Source organism: Balearica regulorum, chromosome 2, assembly GCF_011004875.1.
Source record: "Balearica regulorum gibbericeps isolate bBalReg1 chromosome 2, bBalReg1.pri, whole genome shotgun sequence".
NCBI classification, from domain to species: domain Eukaryota; kingdom Metazoa; phylum Chordata; class Aves; order Gruiformes; family Gruidae; genus Balearica; species Balearica regulorum.
This window is the reverse complement of record NC_046185.1, coordinates 86,142,744-86,168,530: the sequence shown is the minus strand read 5'-3', so window position 1 is coordinate 86,168,530 and position 25,787 is coordinate 86,142,744. Positions and strand designations below refer to the sequence as shown.

Below are 25,787 nucleotides of genomic sequence, written 5' to 3'. Positions count from 1 at the left end.
ACCCAGAGAGCCAAAATGTATTAGTCAAGGACATATTTGAGTTCCAGCAGCCAAGAACGTGAGTAATCCTAGGCTGAGTGTAGAGGAGATACTATGTATGGCAGAATAGAGCAGAACCATCAGGGTAAGCATCTGGACCTTTTAAATAGGTAAAGTTAAAAAAACCCTATCAACCAACCAACCAACCAACCAAAAACAACCACCAACACCCCCCCCCCCCAAAAAAAAAAACAAACCAAAAAAACAAACCAACACAAATCCACAGGAAGTATTAGAAACTTCCCCCCCCCCCCCCCCCCCCCCCCCCCCCCCCCCATTTTGAACCATTTTTCTCTAAGCTAGTTATTTAAACTGGGTGGGTTGGTTTGGTTATTTGATTAGATTAATTTTTTTACTCTGCCTGGAAATCCCTGGGGCATTATCTTGCAATAAACAATGGGCAATTTTTGCAAATGTTTTCTAAAGGTCACTCTTTTTTAATCAACTCACTTTTTCCGTAACAACTGTATGTCATTTTTTTTTTTGCCCTATTTGTGATCAATGAGCATGAATATTTTAAATAGAAAACTCACACGCTTAACTATCTTTCTAAATGTTGCTGTTACAGTTTTGTGGAGGGTTTGGAAGGGCAATGTTGAACATCCAGAAATACCATTCATTTCTCATTGCCTGGTGGCTGTACAGCCCTTTCTGTGATACATGCCTAGGGATGCTAGTTCAGGTGAAAATGGCAAGATGCTATGTTTTAATTTTCTCTTGAATGGAAGTTCTGTCAACTACTTCTAAATATATACATGTCTTCTGCCTAGTCTAGATAAGAACTGGGTTCATGTTGTTCAGATACCTAGTGACAGATGATGATTTTAACTAAGATATAATCTTACTTATTTGAAAAAGAACAAGTGGAGCTGGTTACCATGCAGCCTACCTCAGTTGTTTTTATCAGCGCAGGCTGTACCAGGCAAAACACAAACTGATCTACCTAAAAATTTTGAATGCAATGTTTAGGTGCATCAGGCATTTCTTTTTCTACCAGCTGTTTTTTAGGTTTTTTTTGGACTGATGACATGATAGAGAAATAGTTTATTATCATTTCAAAGCATACTTTAGCATATATCATTCTTTGACTCTGACTTTGTGTATGTTTTGTGCAAAAATTATTAACTAAGGAAACAAAACTAGATGTCTTGTCCCATCTAAAAGTGCTGAAGGTTATATCTATTGGTGTTGTATGATTTTCCTGCCCTTCTTGGTTTCAGATTTCAATTTTGAAGAATAATGGTCTGATATTACTGATGTCCATAGTTAAACTAGCCATTTTCGGAGTTATTGTTCTAAATGTTCTGATAGGCTATTTTCCCCTTCCCTAGTAAAAGTAGACAATAGCCTTTGTATTGGAAAATGTCTCCTTCATACCTCTTTAGCGATAATGTCCCCAAATAGAAATTGCACTTCTGGCAAAGAAACAAACTTGGGTCAGATGGGTCTAGGTTTCATGGGATATATGGATATATTTTTTAAAGTGCAATTCATAACGCATAAATGTGATGTTTTAAATAGCTTGTCAGAAAAAAGAAGTGATTTTTAATGCAGATCTACCAAATATAATGTTCTTTAGTAGCATCAATATCCCTGAGGGCAAACATTTGAAAAGGCAGAGAGCGCCATAACGCCAAGATAAATGTTGTGAGTAGGATATAAGCCAAAACATAATACAAAGAAATAGAGAAATATCTCCTGTCAAAAAAGAAAGTATTAGTAATCAAAATTATTATTTTAGCTTTCAGTTTCTTTGCAAATATGTAATAAGGCATTGGGCTTTTACAATATTAAGTTTTTTCCCTGTAATTACTTTTAAAACATTGTTAATACAAATGAAAATATCAATACTTATTTTCTTTATTATGCAAAAATGTATATAGCTTAGATACTGAAGCAAAACACAGACACAGGGAGGGACAGTAATTCTAAGTAATCATTTGAAGTATGACTTTGTAATTCTATATGAGAATATAATCACATGTATGTTGGAATTTGATATTCTAAAATTGTAAGAATTCTCAAGCTCTCTGGAGAACCGAATGTTATTTGATAATCATTGATGAGAGATTTATAATCAGATAATCTTATTCATCCCTCTTTGAGACAATACGCTATGTTTTATGGAAGGTATTGTGAAAGCAGCCCTACTGCAGTAAAGCTATAACCTAGCTTTAATTTCATTAAAATGGATTTCATGTTTACCAACCACACAATGGAAAGAAGTTGTGGAGTCTGCTCAGTATATTGCCTCACAGTTAAAAAACCTACAGCAGCAGAAATAACTGGCAACATTTCTTTCACAGAAAAGGCAAAAAATAATTGAGATCAGTCAAACTTGGATGAAGAATCAATTTAACCTTCTCTGACTTCAACAGGACATGAGGGTATGGCTGTGAGGTGCAGTGGATATGATTGATAGGATTAGAAAATCTAACTGAGCAGGTAGGTTTGATAAGCACTCATGAGACTTTTGAAGTTTCACAGACTGTCTAAACAAAGCCAAAGTCTCAGAGCTATTACATCTTGATTTCTACTTTACTGTTATATCTGGGGTTGAAGTGTCATTCAGTGGCCAGGATGTTGAGTAATGGACAAGTTCCTTCTTTGAGTGGTCAGTAAGCCAAAGAAGTGCCATGTGCTGGACAGTACAGCAGCTCTGACCATTTGAGACTAGGTGAGGATGTGATTTACTTGTGTGATGCCATCAGCACTTGTTGAGCTTTTTGTCTCGGACAAATCAAAGTTTATCAGTACTGAAATGATTTTTCTTTGCCGATATTCCTTTGCTATTTAATATTTAACTTGATTTGTCTCCCTTTTCCCCTACGTTGCCCTCAGAGAGGTTTCTCTTCCCAACATTTGGAAAGTGCTCCATCTGCCCAATATAAAGGTCAAGAGATTGTTTCCTTCTTTCATTTTGCCCCCATTTAGCAAACCAAGGGTAGCGGGTTACTATAACTGCTTTCTGGGAGTCATGTTTCACTCCACATCATGTTCCTTTTTCTGTGCCTAAGGAAATAATGAGTCACTGTTTCGACAACACCTAACTCAAACTTTTACAAGAGATTGGCTTGTGCTCACAAATTGCCGTAATGTCAGATATTAACCCTGGGGATTATCATAGCCATAAGCAGAAGCATTTGTAGTTTGGATTAAGGAATTGGTGGGGGAAGAGGGATTGAGGCTATATTTCCTCTTGAATAGGGAAGCAGCATATTTATTTTCACTAACAATGGTAGCCAGTAATTACAGCCTTTTCTCATTCTCCTGCCTCAGGGGAACTGAACTGTTGCTATCTCAGGGGACCTGCTACTGGCTGCTGCCATTTAACACTTACTATTCCCCTTCGAACCTGTTTGTCAACCACTTCTCCTTCCCTGATCGTGTTTCTTTGCTTTCCCTGATAAATATGTTCCTGAAATGCCCTTTAAAGCAGGTTTAGATATCTGTGCAAATAATATGGTTTAAACACCTGGAGGAAACTAGCAAACAAAAATCTTTAGTTCAAGAGAGTCTATATCTGCAACAAATCTCCCCTTCTCCCCATAACTGGATGCACTTTATTACAACTGCAAATAATATGTATGTATTTTTTCCTTGTTTTTTTTTTTTTTTTCTAACACATAATTGAGATTATAGTTGTCTATTTCTTAAATATATCATATGAAACAATATTCTTACTTTTAAGAGTGATCTCTAACTCAAAAATACCAGGCTTCCTGCACTGTTCCAAGAACTGTGTAGATTATCTACAATGCTCAAGAAAAAAAAAAAAAAAGAAGAAAGATTTAGCTTTTACTTTCTAAAAACAGAATAAACATTTTCTAAATTATGCTTATTAATATTCCTGTACAGCTATGTGTCTTCTCTATTATTCTCAGTCTTTCTAATGCCAAAGAAAGAAAATTTAACTAGTTATGGTTTTTACTGACAGATAAGAGTTCCTATTGTGTGTATATGTTAGTAAATGCTTTTGAGAAAAAAAGTGGCATTTCTGTAAGCACACACATACAGAAACACCATAATTTTGCATATTACTGGCAGATTAATCTTTGGTTGAAATTAGTTTAATACCCAAAGTATGAGATGTTTACATGTTCATCCAGTCCTTACATACTTTGGATGACAGAAGTGATACACCCCTCATGGTTTGAATGGACATTTCCTAGTCATTTTTAATTGTTTATTTATTTCCTACTATTTCTTCTCTTGATTATGTCCTCTCTAAAATCAGACTATCTGCTATTCTTTGCAAGTGCTACAGTTGCCATTTCCCCAGGACAGACTCCCCACTTAAAAGAGACTCTTCCTTTCCCCTCAGCTGTGTTCCTCTGCTTAACAGTTACTCCCCAGCACCCATCATTTTAAAACAGACACCAAGTCAAAGGAATAAAGCATGATGTCAGATCAGTTTGTCTTAAAGATCTTTTATATTACACTGGATCCACATATGTTCACATACTGTTTTTAAAAATCTTTGTTCATTCTTGTGTACAGTTTTTCTTCCTGTGTGGTTATTGTAAAGGAATTCACATAATGGGTAAATGGAATGAAAGCAAATATCAATTGAATCATGCATTGTAACTCTTTAAAATCAGAGTGAAACTGGCCCTTTAAAATGTCATTAAATATTATCTGCAAAATATATTTTTATTCCACTGTTTAGAAGGCTGATGCATTTACAGGACCCAAAGAAATGAGAGCTATGCAGGATAGTCCAAAAGAGACTGTAATGGTACAATATAAGGATTAATTGGGAAAGTAATCATGTTAGTTTTCTAATTATTCAAATCTTAATTACAACTGTGTTGGCCCAATTAGTTCAAAACACAAGGCTAATGTTAGGGTTGGGTGGATACTCAGCATCTGTGCGTAAGTAAGAGGCATCTGTTGCCAAGTGGTGGAGTGATGGAAAGTGTCAACTCACCAGCTGTGAAGTCAACAAAGCTCTTAAAAAACAAATTTGAGCCAACACAATGATTTAGTGCACTTGGGGGAGTGTAAAGCTTATTGCACGTGTATACTTTAGCTAGCTGTTGTCACCTAGTGGGACTGAAATCTAGAGCAACTATGCACATTTAAGTCTTTGCCTGCTTCCTTAACAGTGCCCTGCCTGACGGGAGTCTGCAGTGGGGAATCTGGCAGTGACGTTTCTGCCCGTCAGGGCTGCAGAGGGTTGGTGTTTGGTTTTTTTCTTGAGCAAAGCAGAGAACAAAATATTACTGAGCTGTTCAGAATATGCAATGTCTTGAGGTGGTTGCAGCATTTTATAAGTATTACATATGGACGAAAGGATAGAAAACAGTGAACTATTAAGAGGAATGTCTTATTCTTTCCTAACACCAGTTTCCCCATTCTCTACAGTTCTGTAGGGAGAGATGGCTGTATAAAATATCAGTTGTACCTTGTCCATTGTTTGTTGCTATCTGACTAATGATACTGATCTTAGTAATTTCTAGTATCACCTACAGAGATTGAGGATATTAATAGTGTTGCTAACTTTACAATGGTGTGTTTAATATTTATGCAATATTAACATTTAATGGTAATGTGTAAACTTTACTGAAAGATAATCAATTGGCAGCAAGAACAAAAGAAAAAGATGAACATTAAAACCTACGACGGAATTATATTGAACACTAATGCATTCACTTTTGACCTAGTTCTGAATTTTATGGATCTTTTGTCAGTGACTTCATTTGCATTACTTTCAAGTTTTTATTTATTCACATTTCACAAAGTACAGATGGAGGAGTGTTTAGATTCATTGTAGTCTGATAATGTTGTTAATTTACATGAAATGCATAGTTTGGTACTGTACTGCAGTGTAATAGAAAATGAGCTCAACTTTCAACATTGCCTTCACAAGATTTTTCAATTACATTAAAATAAAATTAAACAGAGTTACGGGGCATTTCTAACATTCTGGATCCTGGTTTCCTTATTTGTAAATTACAAGAAGAGAAAGTCTTTGATTTCCTTGCTCTTTGAGCAAATAGCCCTTTTTAGGTATGGTTTGCACTTTAATACAGAGCTTGTGCTTTAAAAAAATGTGTCTATGCCTGTATGGCGATACTTGATGTATCCTATTAAAGCACCACCCTGACTGGACTGAAGAAGCTAAGCAACTCAACCCACCTCTGTAAAAATATCTATAAATAAACACAACTACTTCTAAGCAGATGTAATGAAGTGTAAACTAATGGTTGTAAACTGGGGTCTTTGGTGACTTGGAAAGCACCTTTTTATGGTCACAATTTATTTAGGTGTTTCAACATCTGCACATTCCATAGTCACAAGGCAAATTCAGCATTTCTCTACATTATATTGCAGTCTGTGTATAAGTCTGTGTGCAGTGACGTAATGATACAGACAGTAGTACTACATTAGGTTTAGCTAAGATTATCTGACCAATTTTACTTATGATTGTGAGACTTCAGCAGGAGCTCCTGGAAGATCTAAAGCTGCCACCTCCACCGCTGAGTCACCAGTGTCATGAGCCTGACTATAGTATTTCTGTAAATGGGGAAGAGAAGGAGCATAGTGAGACACATAGCAACTAGTTACATGTGCTTTAGTGTTCTGGATTTCAGCTTCTTGTCTCAGTTGTGGCTGTATTTCACCTGCAAAATGTTCTTTCCTCTTAAATCATCTTGACAATGTGAATAGCACGTGTATACTTTAACTAAACAACTTACCAATTCAAGTGGGTTGCCTCAGCTGTAAGATATGAACTCAGAAGTGATAAAGCATGGCAGTGTTTCAGTAAAATGGAATAAGAAATCATTTTGACAGAGCTTAGATCTTGGTCTGGACTGTTGAATGGGTTTGGTTGTGGGATTTATTATTCTCCCCCCCCCCCCCCCCCCCCCCCCCCCCCTTCCTTTCAAGGTCGATGTTCCTTATTTTTTGTAGAGTACATCTTACATGACAGTACAGGAAGAAATGCAAGCTGGCTGGGTTAATGCTTTTGGAGTCAAAATGGACTCCTGAATGCAGGGAAACAGCACCTCAGAAATGGTGTTCACATGCAGTCACCCCATAAAGGCAAACATTGACTGAACGTCAGATGATCAGACTGCAAGTCTTTACTAGGGGCTTGTTATGAATGATTTTGAAAGTAAGTATTTCAGTCTATCAGTAACTAAAGGAAATACTTCCCCTTTCTTTTGTTTAACTCCCTTAACTGCATGGAATTAAAGGTGAATGGAAGTTGTTGTTGTGATGTTAGAGTAATGATTATAAGTTATGTCTGAGAACTGATTCTCCTTTATTAGGTCTGCAGACACTTTTAAAATAGCAGAAGTATGCAGGCAATTAGCACTAGAAATAATACAATTTTTTTGTTCATTTCCTTTGCTAATGCAGAAAACACGATTAAGGTGAGTAGCAATGATTTTTTTGAAGATGACTTGACATTTGGCTGTGATAAGAACAAATTTTTAAAATGCCTAATCCACAGTCATGCAGATGACTGGCTATAGAGTATCTATAAGACTAGTTCATCTTTTCTGAAGCTCTCTCGGGGCCTGAAAGAAGCAAATCTGTGCTCCTCTGATCACAAAGGGAGATAAAGTTTCCTTTGCTGCTATTCAATCCTACACGCTAGAGCAATGGTAAAGCCTCAGTCGCATGTAAACCAGGCTAGAATAACTCTTTATCTAACACCTGCCCTGTACAACTTGCTGTGACATATACATGTACATAAATAATGCTGCCACATTTGTGGGTAAAAATTGTGCCGAGTTAGAGCTTGTCTCAAAATCAAACATCTTATGATCAATGTGTATCAACTGTTCTACATTTTGCTTTGCAATAAAAGACTGATGTTCACCTAAAACTAATGAGGTAAACTAGAGTAGACAGAACATTTAATTTGACTGCCTCATGTAAGTAAGATGGTATTTCTTTAAATTGTTTGTTTCCAAACCAAAGGCTTGCTCTCTCATCATACTACTCTATCATGTTTAAGTTGTCATTTCTTCCAAGACTTTCTCTATGAAGACCTAGTTCAAATTAGCAGTTGCAGTTTGAAAGTGCATGTTGAAACTGCATACAGCATGTAAACTCTTCTCTCAAGTGAATACAGTCTATCATGTCTCAAACATGCCAACTAAATCAAGTGACCTCGGTGAGGTTATTCCAAAATGTAATTAGTTTCCATAAGAACAGGTACTGGCAGAATCTGTCTGATTGATAGAATCACATCGGCATTTTCTGCTACTTCAGGTTGAATTGGTATTGTCATGTAAATGAAAGAAATTATAAAAGGTCGTATGCCTAGGTGTCTAGACATTTGTTTATATCTCATCTCTAAAAGCTATTCACGCTGAGGTCAATGACACATTTGCTGGGACAATTCCTTAAATAAGTTTTATCAACTGTACTGGCTTTAGAGCAACTATTCAATTTTATTATTTCAATTATACCCGGGGGGGGGGCGGGCAAAGAATATCAGATCTTGATCCAGTGAAACATCTGTCATATAGATTTCAGTGATACTGGATCAAGATCCGATACTCTATTTTTCGAAAGGGAAAGAAAACAGAATCAAGTCTTAAGAACACAGGAGAAGCTGTCTTTGTTGTATTTCTTGACAGCGTCTCACTCAATATTATGTTCATCAATGTCAAAATCACTCCTTCAAAGCAAAAGCAGTCAGAAGAAAACAGCTATGGATACTTGAAAATGTAAAGGTATCAGGAGGCTGTGTGCATTCTTTGTTTATGACAATTGTCTTCTTGTATTGCTCTGTAGTTGAATTTTTCCACTAATAACCTTGAGTCATCAGCAAAGCATAGAGTGTTAAAGACAGCATGAAGCCTTTAATGTAAAATATCATTTTCCAGGGAAAAATAAAATTATGTTAACCATGGCAAAGCAATATGCTGCTATGTTAATCAGTGTAGACTCTTTTATGTCAATTAATTTGAACTTCTACAACGTGTGATCACTAAGAAGGTACTGATTTTATAATGCCCTGCAGTAAAGTTCAGTAGCCATGTAATTCTCATGTAACTTGTATTAAAAGATAGAAGGTGAACAGAAAACTTAGAGGTCAGGTAATGATTTACCCAGTAGGCCAGGATGAAGACAGTACAGACCAGTTATCCTGCATGCCACCCCAGCAAAGATTCTCTTTGGAGTTTTGCTTTGGTGAGTTGAATTTTTTCTGTAGTCTCCTTCAGGACAGGAACAAGTCAGACATGAGATAGCATCAATTCAGTTTCTTAGAGGAAGAAAGAAAATTATGGTGCTTATTCTCTCTGAGACACATTATATTCCAAAAGACATGAGGAAGCAGGCACTATTCTTGCAGGTACAGAATCAAGGAGAACAGTTGTTCTGAACATAGTATGAAGGACACTGATGGTTCTTTTTATACTGCTACAACTTTCTATACATGAACTCAGGACTCTCCCTCCTACCTGCACTACTATATCTGTACGAAATTTAATAACTTGATTTGATTTCATTATGTGAAGCTGTTATGGCAAGAGACCTTTTTTACCTTCTTTCAAGGAGTCTTATAAAACCAACGTATTGGACATAGATCTTCTTATCCCACAGTTCCTATAAACATTCATTTTTGTAACAATTTAAAGAAATAATTTACTGATCTTGCAAATCAAGTGGTGTATATAATGCTTGTGGTAATAGCTGGCCATAACTTTCTCTGTGTTGTTATTAATAAAAGTCCTCATTATTCATAGCATCTCTTCAGTTTCTACCTTCTCCTCCTACTTGCTTAGAGTAACTTTAACTTTATTACAGATAATTCATATTGGTAGTTCTAACTTGCCCATGCTCGTAAGGATTGTTTGAATTGTAAACTGAACATAAGAAGTATACTACCAGCTGGATTTTCTTCTGTGTATTTAGGACTAATTCAAGTCTCAGTGATGTGAATCAGAGTTTTCTTATTGACTTCCCTGTGAGGTAGATAGAGCCCTTAGGCAGTCCTTCTAACCCTCGTTCTCTATCTGCTAATGCAGCAACTAGGAAGAACTAAAGCGTATCTCAGTCATTAACCACTTTTTAACAACACAGAGTAAGAGTAACTGCAAATGTATCATTGAAGAGGGAGGAGACAGTAATTACAGATCATGGTTCCCACTTTCATAATGAAAAAGAAACAGATTTTGTGTTAATAAAACTGGCAAAATAATCTAGCATTATTTCTCCACTAATTTTATATGAAATTCTATAAATAAAATTAGCAGTCATCATAATAGATAAACTGAAGTAGTCAAGGTACAAATCCATAGTCCTTTATACCACTCACCTGTAAGTCTTGGAATTTTAGACATGCTAAACTTGAAATTCCACAATGTCCCCTTATTTTGATGTAACAGAAACTTTCTGTCATACTAGTAATTCCTGTCAGTAGTAATGTTCTTTCTTCTTGAATAGACTGAGAAAGAAAGAGATAGATGGGTAAGGTTCTTAATGAAATGACTGCGTATGTCACTTCCACACACACTGCTCAAACCCTGTCTTGCAGATAGCCTGAAAATGATTCCAGCTTGGTGCATTTTAACTTACCAAGAACAGAATGCTGTGAGAAATACAGAGTTGCAAAGAAACAAATCAGAAGAGTAAGATAATATGCTGGATGTCTTTTTTAACAGTAGAATCATAGAATAATATGGGTTAGAAGAGACCTTTAAAGCTTATCTAGTCCAACCCCAGTGCAATGGGCAGGGACATCTTCAACTAGATCAGGTTGCTCAGAGCCCCGTCCAACCTGACCTTGAATGTTTCCAGGGATGGGGCATCTACCACCTCTCTGGGCAACCTGTTCCAGTGTTTCAACACTCTCATCATAAAGAATTTCTTCCTTATATCTAGTCTAAATCTACTCTCTTTTAGTTTAAAACTATTACATCTTGTCCTATTGCAACAAGCCCTACTAAAAAGTTTGTCCCTGTCTTTCTTATAAGACCCGTTTAAGGAATGAAAGGCTGCAATAAGGTTTCCCCGGAGCCTTCTCTTCTCCAGGCTGAACAACCCCAACTCTTTCAGCCTTTCCTCACAGGAGAGGTATTCCATCCCTGTGATCATTGTTGTAGCCCTTCTCTGGACCCACTCCAACAGGTCCATGTCTTTCCTGTGCTGAGGACTCCAGAGCTGGATGCAGTACTCTAGGTGGGGTCTCATGAGAGCAGAATAAAGGGGGAGAATCACCTCCCTCAGCCTGCTGGCCACACTTCTTTTGATGCAGCCCAGGACACAGTTGGGTTTCTGGGCTGTGAGCATACACTGCTGGCTCATGTCCAGCTTTTCATCCACCAGTACTGCCAAGTCCTTTTCTGCAGGACTGCTCTCAATCCCTTCATCCTCCAGCCTGTATTGGTAACAGGGCTTGTAACCCATGTGCAGGACCTTGCACTTGGCCTTGTTGAACCTCATGAAGTCACATAGGCCCACTTCTCAAGCCTGTTCAGGCTCCTCTGAATGGCATCTTGTCTCTCAGTCATGTCAACTGCACCACTCAGCTTGGCGTCATCTGCAAACTTGCTGAAGGTGCACTCGATCCCACTGTCTATGTCATTGATGAAGATCTTAAACATCACTGGTCCCAGTAGAGACCCTGGAGGGGCACCACTCATCGCTGATCTCCATCTGGACATTGAGATGTTGATCACTACCCTCTGGATGCGACCATCCAACCAATTCCTCATCCACCAAACAGTCCATCCATCAAATCCATATCTCTCCAGTTGAGAGTGAAGGATGTTGTGGGGGACCATGTCAAAGGCCTTACAGAAGTCCAGACAGATAACGTCTGTAACTCTTCCTTTGTCCACTGATGTAGTCATTCCATACACCCATGTCCAATAAGCAAATGTGAGTTTTCTTAGTGCATTTTAACTTTAAAAATTCAAATCTAAGTCATCCTTAAAGAATATAAAATAAAAGACTGTATGAAGCAACTAGTTTAGTAGCTGCCTCTTTCAGACAATAATGATGGAGTTTAAGTGATCTTTGTATATATTGAAGAGGTGGATTTGAAGTGCAGCATGACAGTAGTTTGGGGGGGAAGCCCAAGTGTCTCAGTCTGATAACAGAATTCACTACATATCTTGCACTTACTTACATTTGCAAAGTCATCACCAAAATTGAGACTACTGAAAGCTGAAGCTTATCCTGTGAAAGTGGTGATGATTCAGTTCATATTTAGAAAGGCAAACAAAAAAGTTCTATAAGCTGTATGTCCCCAATACCACTGTGACTTTACTCAAGGCATCTACTGTACTCCCATATCTTCCTTCTTCCAAAGGAAGCAAAAGAAAATATTTTTTTTTTCTTTTATTCACCAGTTAAGTGTTATGCTAAGCCAGGTGCCTAATCAGCTCCCCACATGATCTCAATAGAGCAGAAGGAGGATCAGTCCCACAACCCAAAATTTGTTCGGGGAATTATAGGTTTTCATAAGTGAAAAGTTGAGAGACAAAATTAGGACTCTCTCTTTCTGAAACTTATTACCAATTGCCCATATAGTTTTGGAACACTTAATCTGAAAAAGACAATAGAAGGAAAGAAAAAGTTTGTCCTGCATGAGAAATTCCATATTATTTCTTTCAACTGCCTTTTGGATTGAGAATGCAGGAAGTAAGAGTTTTCCAGAGCTTAATAGGGAGTTTCTGTTAGAGGTATCTCAAAACGGGAAAGGCAGGACAGCTGAGATGTCAAGAGAGGATGTGCTGCTGTGAAAAGTATGGACTGCACTGCTACCTCTCCCTGAAGATAATGTTGAGCATTTGGAGTTCAAGCAGGATATCTGAGACTAACTGTGAATAGAAGCCAAATTTTTAGGCTGACCAAATGTTTCAGAATTTTCTGTTTGACATTTCTGATTCCTGAATTTGGAAAATTATTTTTATATAGAAGTGAAGCAGCATAAAAGAGCTAGCCAAGAACGTATCCATCCCTTTCTAAAGCAAGACAAAACGCATGAGCTTGTAAGAAAAGGAACATTTACATACGGATCCTTCATGAGAGTTCATATTTCTTCTTTCAAGCATGCAAGGAAATTCACGGAATACAGGGATTTCTGAAATAAGTGCACACAACTAACAAACAAAAAGTATGCTGATATTACAGTTAGTTTTGTGAGCTTTTCAATATCTATAGATTGTCAGCAGATCATCAACTCTGTAATGTAATTTTAAAATTCTGATTGTCCAAGGTATTTTGTCTAAAGAAAGGTTTATGTCAAGGAACAAAATATAATCAAGTAGACAAAATGTTGAATGAAAGCATTCATAAAGAAGACTAACAGTTGTTTCATTTGCCTGAAATATTTCCTCTGAGTTCCATTTTGCATTTAATTTGCATTTCAGGCTTTAAAAAAACATTAAAATATCATGGTGAAAGCTACAGAATTGAGACTTTTAAAGAGATTTTTTCCAAAACTCTGGTGAAGATAAGTAGCAGAACTCTAATGCTATCCATCATCTGGTAGGCAACAAGAACTGAAGCCACTGGAAATCATAGAACCATAGAATCATTTAGGTCCAACCGTAAACCTAGCACTGCCAAGTCCACCAATAAACCATGTCCCTAGGCACCACATCCACACATCTTTTAAACACCTCCAGGGATGGGCAGCCTGTTCGAGTGCTTGACAGCCCTTTCAGTAAAGAAATTGTTCCTAATATCCAATCTAAACCTCCCCTGGTGCAACTTGATGCCATTTCCTCTCATTCTATCGCTTGTTACTTGGGAGAAGAGACCAACACCCAGCTGGCTACAACCTCATTTCAGGTAGCTGTAGAGAGCAATAAGGACTCCCCTCAGCCTCCTTTTCTCCAGGCTAAACAACCCCAGTTCCCTCAGCTCCTCATGCATCTTTGTGGTCTAGACTTTCTCTCTAGACCCTTCAAGACCTTTGTTACACTTTTTTGGACACACTCCAGCACCTCAAAGTCTTTCTTGTAGCGAGGGGCCCAAAACAGAACACAGTATTCGAGATGCAGCCTCATCAGTGCCAAGTACAGGGGGACGATCACTTCCCTGGTCCTGCTGGCCACACTATTTCTGATACAAGCCAGGATGCTGTTGGCCTTCTTGGCCACCTGGGCACACTGCTGGCTCATATTCAGCTAGTTGTCAACCAACACCCCCATGTCTTTTTCTACCAGGCAGCTTTCCAGCCACTCTTCCCCAAGCCTGTAGCATTGCATGGGGTTGTTGTGGCCCAAGTGCAGGACCCAGCACTGAGCCTTGTTGAACCTCATACAGTTGGCCTCGGCCCGTTGATCAAACCTGTCCAGATCCCTCTGTAGAGCCTTCCTACCCTCCACCAGATCAACACTCCTGCCCAACTTGGTGTCGTCTGCAAACTTACTGAGGGTGCACTCGATCCCCTTGTCCAGATCATTGATGAAGATACTAAACAGAACTGGCCTCAGTACTGATCCCTGGGGAACACCACTTGTGATCGGCTGCCAACTGGATTTAACTCCATTCACCACAACCCTTTGGGCCCAGCCATCCAGCCAGTTTTTCAGCCTGTCCAAGCCATGAGCAGCCAGTTTTTCCAGGAGAGTGCTGTAGGACATGGTCAAAGATTTTACTGAAGTCTAGGTAGACAACATCCACAGCCTTTCCCTCATCCACTAAGCAGGTCATCTTGTCATAGAAGGAGATCAGTTCAGTCAAGCAGGACCTGCCTTTCATAAACCCATGCTGACTTCGCATGATCACCTGGTTGTCCTGTACGTGCTGCGTGATGTCACTCAAGATGACTCTGCTCCATACCCTTCCCCAGCACCAAGGTCAGACAGGTAGTTCCCCAGATCATCTTTCTACCCCTTCTTGTAGATGAGCATCACATTGGCTAACTTCCAGTCAACAAGAACCTCCCCAGTTAGCCAGGACTGCTGATAAATGATGGAAAGTGGCTTGGTGAGGACTTCCACCAGCTCCCTCACTACCCTTGGGTGGATCCTATCCAGCCCCATGGACTTGTTTGTGTCTAAGTGGTGTAGTAGGTCGCTAGTCATTTCCCCTTGGATTATGGGGGGGCTTCATTCTTCTCCCCATCCCTGTCTTCCAGCTCAGGGGGGCTGGGTACCCAGAGAACAACTGGTCTTGCTATTAAAGACTGAGGCGAAGAAGGCATTAAGTACCTCAGCCTTTTCCTCATCCTTTGTCACTGTGTTTCTCCTTGCATTCAATAAAGGATGGAGATTCTCCTTAGCTCTCCTTTTGTTGTTAATGTATTTATAGAAACATTTTTATTGTTTTTTGTGGCAGTAGCCAGATTAATTTCTAATTGGGCTTTGACCCTTCTAATTTTCTTGCTGCATAACCTCATCACATCCTTGTAGTCCTCTTGAGTTGCCCACCCCTTCTTCCAAAGGTCATAATCCTAGAAATTCTATGCATGCATGCACAGTTAATCAAGAGCCATGGTAAGCAGTTACCTAGTAATCAGCAGTTTCTGTCAGAGGTATGATAGGCATTGGTAGCAATTAAATTACAGTTCACTACCAAGCTTTATTATGTTGTGATGGAAGATTTGTTTGGGTACACTTTGTGTGTAACTGTGCTTGAATAGCAAATGCAATTCAGAAGATCTAGTGGTGTGTAGATTAGATGGTAGTAATGTGTAAGAATTGAGAAATAGTAGATCACTTACACATAAAGCTGTGTTCAAATGTAAATTTAGAAAGTTATTTGCATCTGGAATTGTTTTATTACATTATTTTATCCTTAATGCCTTTAATGGAAATTGGTGCAGAATTTTTCATATCTGAAGTTCATGTTTTTAATTTTCATGATTAATAGGTATATAATTGTTCAGAAACTACTACTTCTGCTGTTGGTGTGAGATAGTTAAGATCTTTAACCAAAAAATTTCCAGACCTATTTAAGCATGTGACTAATGGTGATGAGTAATGTAAGAGTACTGACATGCCTAATTTAAAGCCACACATAAGTGATATACTGGTAAAAAGTCACAAGAAGGTATGGAACTGGATAGTTTTCTGGTTCACTATTTTGAATTGAAGCAGCTCTCCAAAAGCATGTCCTCTGCTGATAAAGAGAGAAAACGTCTAAACAGAATTCCTTTTCTGTCTTGTACCATCACAGTGTGACACCAATAGGTGGTGAGCAGCTGCATCTTTCTCTAAAGTCTGTTTCATAACTCTGAACACTAAATACCTCTTTGCATCAGCACTTTTCTATTTGCTACTTTTGTGTTTTTCTTCACAAAAGTTATAATGAAATTAGCCTGTGTAAAAAAGCTGTAAAATTCAAGACAAAAATGACCAAAGCTGTAAAATTAAAGGGCTCTCTGATTTCTCATATTTTACATTATTGCTATAGAAAGGAACAGCTGGGAAAGACAACAAATATGCAGAATATCAAAGCAAAATTTTTACTAAGAATTCAGACATTTTTTGCCATTTGACTGAATTTAACTCAGTTTAGTTAAGACCATTGTAAATCTATGTACCCAGTTGCATTTCTGGTCTGTGTGAGAAGTTGTGATTTTCACTGTACACTGGTGGCGTGAATTCATATGTCTAGAATTTTTGAGGGGCATATTAGTTACTGAGTAGTAGGTTTCTGGAGAGGGTGGAAAAGGATCCAGAACTCAGAAGGTTTTAACTTCTTTTTTTCTATTAGCACTGGCAGGTGCTAATGTGTCTCTGTGCCATGTGATAGCGGCTCTGTGACCCCCAAAGTCTTTCCCATGCCCTCATGCCCTCCTTTAAACTTCATTAGACATTGATTTTTTAGAGGTGCTTCCAGCTTCCTGAAGGCAAAGTCCTTAATTTTAACTTATTTTACAAATACAGATAAAATTTCTCAAATGGTGATAGATCAATATCTATTGGAAGGAGGAAGGAAGGAAGGAAGGAAGGAAGGAAGGAAGGAAGGAAGGAAGGAAGGAAGGAAGGAAGGAAGGAAGGAAGGAAGGAAGGAAGGAAGGAAGGAAGGAAGGAAGGAAGGAAGGAAGGAGGGAAGGAAGGAAGGAAGAAGAGAGAGAGAAAGAAAGAAAGAGTTAGTTGTGTGGGACATGTTTCCTTTGCATCAAGTATGAGAGCTGCTCAGTCGATTCTTTCTGTGTGTGAGAATATTTGATTGATCTACTTAAGCCATGGTGATTAAGGCATTTACAGAAGTTGTTGGGAAAGGACTAAGTCTCTTCACAGAATTTACAGAAATATAATCATTACTTTTGCCCCGATGTGAATTCTCTGTGGAGAGGCTACAACAGTTATGAACTTTTTTGGTGTTCTATGTTTTCCACTCAGTGAATAGTTTTTTCTCATTAAGCTTCCACCATTAGATTGTTTGCTAATTTTAAAATATATCTATACACTTGCATTGTAACCAAAATAACTTTTTTCACTTTTTTTTATTTTTTTAATTTTTATTTTCATCAGGTAACTGTGCTACTTTTATTGTCTTAATTTTTATGCTGTCTAAATTAAAGTACAGAGCGATGGTCACAACACTAAATCATTTACTGAGTAGTGTAAATAAAACATATGGAAACAAAACTCAAAGTAAAATTCCATGAATTATTACCCACATGTATTTTTGTAAAAATATATATATTTAAAGTCTTTTCTACAATAGGAATTCACAAAAAAGTGAATGCACCCTGAAAAGGTTCTTAAAGATTTAGAAAAAATAATTTACTGACCAGACAAAGACCTTCATGACAGTAACTTTCTAAAGGAAAAATACTTTGTACTTTATGTGAAGCAATAGAACACAATCCAAACCAACTTGCTCAGGAAGGGACAAAAATTCTATTTTATTTTATTTTATTTTATTTTATTTTATTTTATTTTATTTTATTTTATTTTATTTTATTTATTTTATTGTATTGTATTGTATTGTATTTTTTTTTTTTTTTTATTTAGCAATGACTATTGGATTCCATTTCAATTGCTCCCTCTACAATAGAGGACCTTCTTTTAGATTTAGTATATAGCAAATACACAACGCTGGGGGAGGGAGTTTTAGCAACATCTCTCTCTCCTAACAGTTCTATATAATACAGGAGTATTCTGGAAAGAAAATACACAGTTCTGTGTTTAGAATTTTTTGCTTAATACATCTGTGATTACACATCTGGTCAGTAAACATTGAAAGTGCTTTTGGTTGTTTTTATCTGCCTCTATTTTTGCAGAACAGATTAGGAACCTAGTTTTTACCTTTCAGTATTGCTAAATTTTCCAATAACTCAGCTGAGTCCAGCCCTGTGAATTACTGAGATACTAGAAAGATTAGGTTATTTAATTTAGGAGTTGCTGCTGGCAGTGAGCTATTTAGTCCAAATAAGTTTAATTTTGATATGGCTATCTGCTTTATTGTTTTATTTGAGATCTGTTTTAATTGTCTGGAGATCTAACCATGATGAAATTCCTCTCACTGAGTCCAGAGGTACTATGTAAATAGATAAAATTTGACGATACATCCTGGATACAACAGTATATATCTTGGATACTACACTTCTAGCTTGGGAAGGTTGCTGGAATGTTTGCACAGATGTGCGGAATTGGATCAGGAACACAGATTGGCATTGGGAACGGAGTAAAACTGTACTAGAAATTACTTTGAGATCATGAGATTAATTTATTTGTGCATAGATTTTATTTGGGGATTGTCAGAGATGGAGTTTATTTAACTTCCCAACTATCATAGAATCACAGAATGGTTTGGGTTGGAAGGGACTTCAAAGACCATCTAGTTCCAACCCCCCTGCCATGGGCAGGGACACCCTCCACTACAACAGGTTGCCCAAAGTCCCATCCAACCTGGCCTTGAACACTTCCAGGGATGGAGCATCTGTATTTAAGCTTTAATGTGAATTTCAGTACTGACTTTACAAAAAATATTTTCACATGAAGAAATCAGTGGTGCAATGTGTTGTCTGCCTTAAAAAATATTCAGTCTTTACTAGGATGAAAAAGACACCTCAATACAGTACTTCTCTTTCTCCTCTCACTGATTATGATTTTGGTGGAATAAATAAATAAGTAAATAAAGATATGTATATATAAGAAGAAAATGCACCCTCCTGTGAAATCCATGTGTTAATTGCCTTTATAATGTGCATTTTGCCACATGCTCGTGATTCCTTTCATAAATTCTCCCAAGATGGCATCTTAAATTGCAAAACTCCAAGTGTGTGGGATTTTATATGTACACAGCTGTGGTGGGTTGACCTTGGCTGGGTACCAGGTGCCCACCAAGCCACTCTATCGCTCCCCTCCTCTGCAGGACAGGGACTTGTGGGTCACGGCAAAGGCGGTTTAATAAAGCAAAAGCAAAAGGCTGTGCATGGAAGCAAAGGAAAAACAAAAGATCTATTCTCTACTTCCCATCAGGAGGCGATGTCCAGCCACTTTCCAGGAAGCAGGGCTTCAGTATGTGTAGCTGTTGCTCCAGAAGGCAAACGTCATAAATAACAAATGTCTCCCCTTCCCCCTCCTTTCTTTCAGCTTTTTTTGCTGAGCAGATGCCATATGGCATGGAACATCCCTTTGGTCCATTGGGGTCAGCTGTCCTGGCCGTGTCCCCTCCCAAGCTCTTGCCCACCCCCAGGCTACTGGTGAGGGGGATGTTGGAGAGACAGCCCTGGTGCTGTGCCAGCCCTGCTCAGCAGGAGCCAAAACACCGGTGTGTTACCAACACCTTGCTGGCTGCCGAGACACAGCACAGCGCTGGGGGGGCTGCGCTGGGGAAAACTAACTCCAGCTCAGCCAGGCCCAGTACAAGAGCATAGAGCGTGTGCCTACATGCGTGTTTATACCATTTCTCTCTCTCCCCTTCCCCAGTGAGATACTGAGAGTGATGCAACATAATGGAAGAATGGAAGAATCCAGCTTACTGGGTGGACAGCTCACTTTTCCATCACTCCATGGGCTAAAAATATCATCTCTTGAAACTGAAGCATTGTGTGTCTGTGTCAGTGACTGGTTAGATCCTGCTGGGCTTGTGCAGAATTCAGTAGGAAAAGCTCTTTTTTCTTTGTGGGAATGAGGCAGGAAAAACTGTAACACGAGGATATTTTTAGAACTCTTCAAACTTTTTATACGTTTTCAGTCACCTGTATATGTTTCAGACTGGCTAATTGTGGGGTATAGTACAAGGTTACACAAACCTTTATTTAAGATGATGTGTAGAAGTTACTCATGGCTTCACACAGAACCTCGGAAAATACAAGAGAATAGCCGAAAACTGATTTAAAAACTAAAAATTACATTTGTCAAATAGATGGTTTGAACAGCCAATAAAGTGAAACTGTGAAGGAAAGATTAAGAAAAAGGCCTAATCACAGCTGTGAATCATCATCATCTTCCAAATGGGTCTGCACTACTGATCTCTTTTATAGGTACATTTTTACAGGTGCAAATTCTTGTCCATTACCCACAGATATATGTCTTCAATTTTGGAACATGTTTTGACGGTTGGACTTGATGATCTTAGAGGTCTTTTCCAACCTTAAAGATTCTATGATTCTATGACTCTATGAATATTTTCTCTAGGGAAAAAAGGTTTCTACATGTATCAGTCTGTACATTCTTTTTAGTTGTGGAAACAGGCATTGTCTTCACAGTTATGCATCTCAAAACCTAGTCTGGTATCTGTGGACCAGGACTGATGGAAGTGAGTCAGGCAAATGATTACCAGTAAAAAAATGAAGTAGTGGGAAGGTAGTGTATCTGACATAATAGTGGGGATTTGTTTTTGAGATTGAAACTCATTTTCAAATGGAGGTCAGAGTATCATAAGTTTTTCCCTGAGCACATCTTTGGTCTCACCTTGTACGGTGTGTTTTGGTTTTATTTGTGTAATACATTTAAATAATTTTTTTTGATGCTTGTTTTGTTTGAATAAACATGTTTACTGAGCTTAGTGTGAGGTTGCTGTGAGGTTAGGAGGTAATGCAAATTTTGAAGCTTCACCAGGAATATAAGCGTACTGACCTGTGTTTAATAAACAAGAGCAATGATTTATTACAACAGACCTTGGTGACAGCTGTAGGACTTTTTTTAATGATAGGGATGCAATGCGAAATCATGCGCCTGGCATTCAACAGTCGCTCTCTGTCCTGGTTTGCTTTTGCAAGGTCACTCAATGTCACTATGGCTCCTCTTCTCCTCACCAGCGGACATGTACCCTGAGAATAATATTCCTGACTAATACTTTGACATTATTCTGCTTCAAAATTCTCAGCCTACACAGGCACTCCTGGAATGTAAAGTGAAAACCTCAAACGTGTTGACTCACCAACCGCACAAGTGTGCTACAAAATTATGCATTAGCTCACACTGATTAAAATTGGTCTCATCTAAACAAATTAAGGGGTCTGATCTCTCATCCATATGCATGGCTAATTCTCATTAATGCTAATAGAGGATATGTGCATACATGGATGGGAGAACAGACCTCTGAGGCGGACTGTTCAGTTTTGGTTTGGTTTGTTTTCTACAACGGCAACAACACATTCAGTGGTAAGTGTTTCAATAATTTAGAGAAAGATCAAAGGGGAGAAAGGTCAATAATGTACCTTTCCTTGTACTTTACTGTGGTAAATAGAGAAAACAATATATCCTATCTCTTGTAAGCTGGAAGGCAAGTACTATTTTTTACCTGCTACTGGTTTTTTATAGTATCTACTAACAAATTCAGATTTATATGCCTGTGTTTTCAGACAGAAATAAGGAAAACAGCAAAAGGAATAATGCTACAAAGTTTCATTCTCCCCAAACAGTGAAACATTGATTTATATTGAATCTCTTAATGTCATCTTAATTTTACCAACTATAAATACCATTTACTGTATTTGAGCATGTGCCTGTGCTACATACAGCATATCAGCTGTAATGTCATCTAAAGAACTCCTGTGATTTAGTCATTTGATATTCAGTTAAGTGTTCTCAGAACACATTCTGTCAAAACATTTTAAATATTTGTATAATACTGTAAAAATAGTGTCGTGCATATGTTATCAGACAGTAGGAGCTTAATTAGCATTCTTAACAGCCTGAGCTACACTGGGATAGAGAAAGAGGTGCACAGTATAAGGACTGATGCCTCAAGGGAGTTTGTTCTCTGGGTACCAGGTCTTTAAAACAAGCACCACTGCAAGTGTGCGTGAATTGTTTGGATTGTCTGGATTGTAAGAATTGCGAAGTAAGAATTGATTGATTCGTGAGTACTGAAACACACCAATTACAGATTTTTGGCAATGCTGGTACCTAGGTGGCTGCTCTAGGGGCAGTGGAAACCTTGGAAAGTTCAGGATCCCTTCTGGGCTAGACATTCCTTTATGGAAGGCTGCAAAACATTACCATTTGCATCTCTGTTCTTCTCCTAGGCACAATGTGGAGGATCTCTGGTGTGCTGCTGGCCACCTAAGTTTAGGATCCTAGTGGGAAACTAAACCACAGCATACGGTTGGGGCTTACTCCTTAGTGGCATATAATGTAAAACGTATCTATAAGTAGAACGGGATCTCTGTGTAAGGATGTGCTCCATGAGGGGCTATTGTTTTCACGGTTTATTGATTTCTAACATAGCTGGCTGGTAAAAGCCACCAATGGCTTCATTGGTCACATCACCCCAGGCCAATTTCTTTTACTTTCTCCATAGCTAAAGCCAGCTGGACATTGTTACTTGGGTTACTATCACCTCCTGGCTTCCTGCTCCAAATGTGTTACAAGAGTACAAATTTATTATGAGTTCATCTGTGCTTCTCTGTTTCTTTTCTGTGCATACCTAATCATTAGAGCAGGTCAAGTATAGCCCAGGGCTTTGGGTTAAGCCCCTCCATAACAATTATCTGTGCTTGGTTTGTTTTCACAGCACATGCCACAGTCGTGTAACAGTTCAGGCTGAGCACGGGGCAAGTGCAGTCAAGGTCTCAATTACTGTAGCGGTGCTTTTAGGTAGGCTTTACCCTTTTGCGATTGCCATATTTTGAGAACATACTCTGAACTTGCCAATGAGGGACTGAGGCCTTTCATGTTTTTCTGATTAGAAAGATGTATGATGAAGTGATACTTCTTCACTTCCCTGCTTCTTTAACGTAGCCCAGTCTGTAACTTGAAAAGACAGAATTTGTTATATAGCATCACCAGAGTCATCTAGAAAATTTTTGAAAGGTTTGAGATCTTGAGCTCTTCATTAAGGTTAAGGACAGAGCTATTTTTTTTTTTTGTCTTGCATTAGTCTACAAAGGCGCCATGAATTAACCAAAGTAGTAACAATGCGTTTGGGTGGCAACGGGGCCTTTGAAACAAGAGTTCTGTTCTGTATGGTGCTTAAAAAACTCAAGTTAACACCTTTGTGCAGTTAAGAGGTGAATAATATGGATTTGAAACATAGTCAATAATTGTTTCAATAGTGCATGACCCAAAAATGAATCAGTTACTTTTCTACAGCAGTTTAGAACGTGTTCTGCCAGAGGAAAGACAAAAAAAAAAAGAGGAAACCTTGTTTGAAATAGGCTTAAAATAGAAGATGACTAGACTGTGGCAAAAGCAAGTGGTTTTTTATTATTTTTTTTTAAATCAGACCTATGTAGTAAAGCATCAGAAAAGTTAAAATGATATCGCACTATGCAAATACATACAACAGTAAATATTAACAAATAAAGTCCCATATAGATATTACTTTTCATTTGGATAATTATTATTTAAACACAGACATAACAGAAAATATTCTTCCTGCTAACTAAAGTGAATAATCTTTTAGCCAGTTACTTCTAGTGGTGTATTGGAAGACAGTTCTATAGGAACAAACATAACAAGAGTGGAGCTTCTTAAAAAGTTCAGTGCTTCGGAAAGTGCTCACGTGATGGGATGTGAATACTATGTTGGGGAATTTATCTTTAGTTAGAAGAAACCCACTGATTAAAATTGCAGGTTTTGTAGTGTATATTTCCCGCAAATTGTCAGACCTGGTTGTGGCTTAGAGCATAGATCTTTGAAGAAATCCAGGTTTACCAAGAACTACAATCACACAGAGAAAGAGGAATGACAGAGTTTTGCTGTACAAGGACAACCAGTCCTTGACTTTTGGGGCAGAGGAAGGAGGTTGACAAAGGAATTAAGGCATAAAAATTAAAAAGAAGAGGAATTATTTAAGAATGAAGAAGACATATGAGGTACTTCCATTTGCTTTGTGAATGAGACATGTTCTGTGCTGCTGAGCCCCCAGGCATGGGACAGACACGTCCTGCCCCAGGGACATCTGAGGAGCATTTCCTCTGACTAAACGTGCATGCTGGGCTGGTGGGCTATCAACATCTTCTCTCACTTCCTACTTTAGGGTTGGTTTTAGGTAGTTCCAACTCTGTGCTATTGTATTCCTGAAGGCTGCCTGTAGCCAGCTTCTGCAGATTTCCATTTATGATTACAGAAAGGCTATGATGGAGCTGGTTTTGTCTGGGTCTTACAGGGCAGAAGAAAGTTAAAGCCAAGTTAGACTGTAAAGACACATATAAGTCCTTTTTCTGCTGCCTTACTGAAAAAAAGAGAAAAAAAAAAAAAAAAAGAAAGAGTAAAAAACCCCAAACCACTCTCCATATATTTAGAGTGTAACATTTTATTTTTCCTTTTGATTATATAGTCTGTTTCTCATATTCTAATTCTCTTCTCAAACAATTGTCTATATATTGTGGAAACCTGTCTTCTTCCAGGAATTTAAATCAGGCAGAACTGCGAACGTGCTGTAGATTCTAGAGAAATATAATTCTTGTCCAACTACTCATATAATTTATTAAAACTACATCCCTTCATCTTATCTCTTAAAACAAATATGCATGCTTCATTAATTGACCAAAATAAATCAGTGGCAAAAAAATAGCTTTTGCAATTTTCCTTTAATAAGGAGAAAACAAGGACAAACAAAAACAGAATGAGAGAGGTTCATGTGGGAGATTGTACATTGATTTTTTTTGAGATAGAACATGAGGGTTGCATTTCTGTTCAATGCTGGCTCATTGGAGTATTTGTGCTGGTACAAGAACAACATGCTGCTAACAAGATGAGTTACAGAGTGTTTTGTAGTCATTCTTATGCATCCATAATAATGTGAGATGTCATTGAAGAATATGAAAAATTCAAGAATACAATATTTATGGTTTGTTGTGTTAAAATGAAGATGGTTATTTAGATCAATATGAAGACTTGTGACAAGCTTAATTTGTTACACTTTTAAATGAGAGTAAGCCCTTAGAAAGGCAGGAGAGAGAGGTTTTGGAATTTTTATTTTTTTTTCCTGGAGTATATGGTATATACTGGTTTATATTCAATGGAAATTTTATCATTTCCTAATCTTACACTAATACTTTAATTACCATTCTTCAATCAGATCCATGAATCCCTTCTGCTCACATAGAAGCAGACAAGCCTTAGTTGTCTTATAGGTAGCATAAAAATTATATTCATACAAACTTCTTTTGTGGAATTAGATCATTTGGTTATAATATTTTTGAAGATAACATTTTTCTTACACTGTAAGCCTGCTTTTTCCTCTGTTATACTTAGGCAAAGCAAATTTTTTCATAGATGTAGTTAAGGTTAGAGGTGTTCATTAGCAGCTGAATTTCCTGCTGCTTCAGTGATGGCAATAGGATGAGCTTTTTAAATGGCAGGGTTATTTTTCATTCAGCATTATTCCGTTAGCTCTTTATATATTAAAAAAAATTCCCACAAAAATAGCACTGAACAGGATAATTCGGCTTGTGATTGGCACAC

The 25,787-nt window shown here is 37.9% G+C and overlaps 1 protein-coding gene across 2 annotated transcripts in view; it reads left to right on the top strand.

Annotated features, from left to right (window-relative positions):
* The window catches only part of CDH12 (cadherin 12), a 591,317-nt gene that overhangs the window by 364,577 nt on the left and 200,953 nt on the right, over window positions 1-25,787 (top strand). The window lies entirely within an intron of this gene.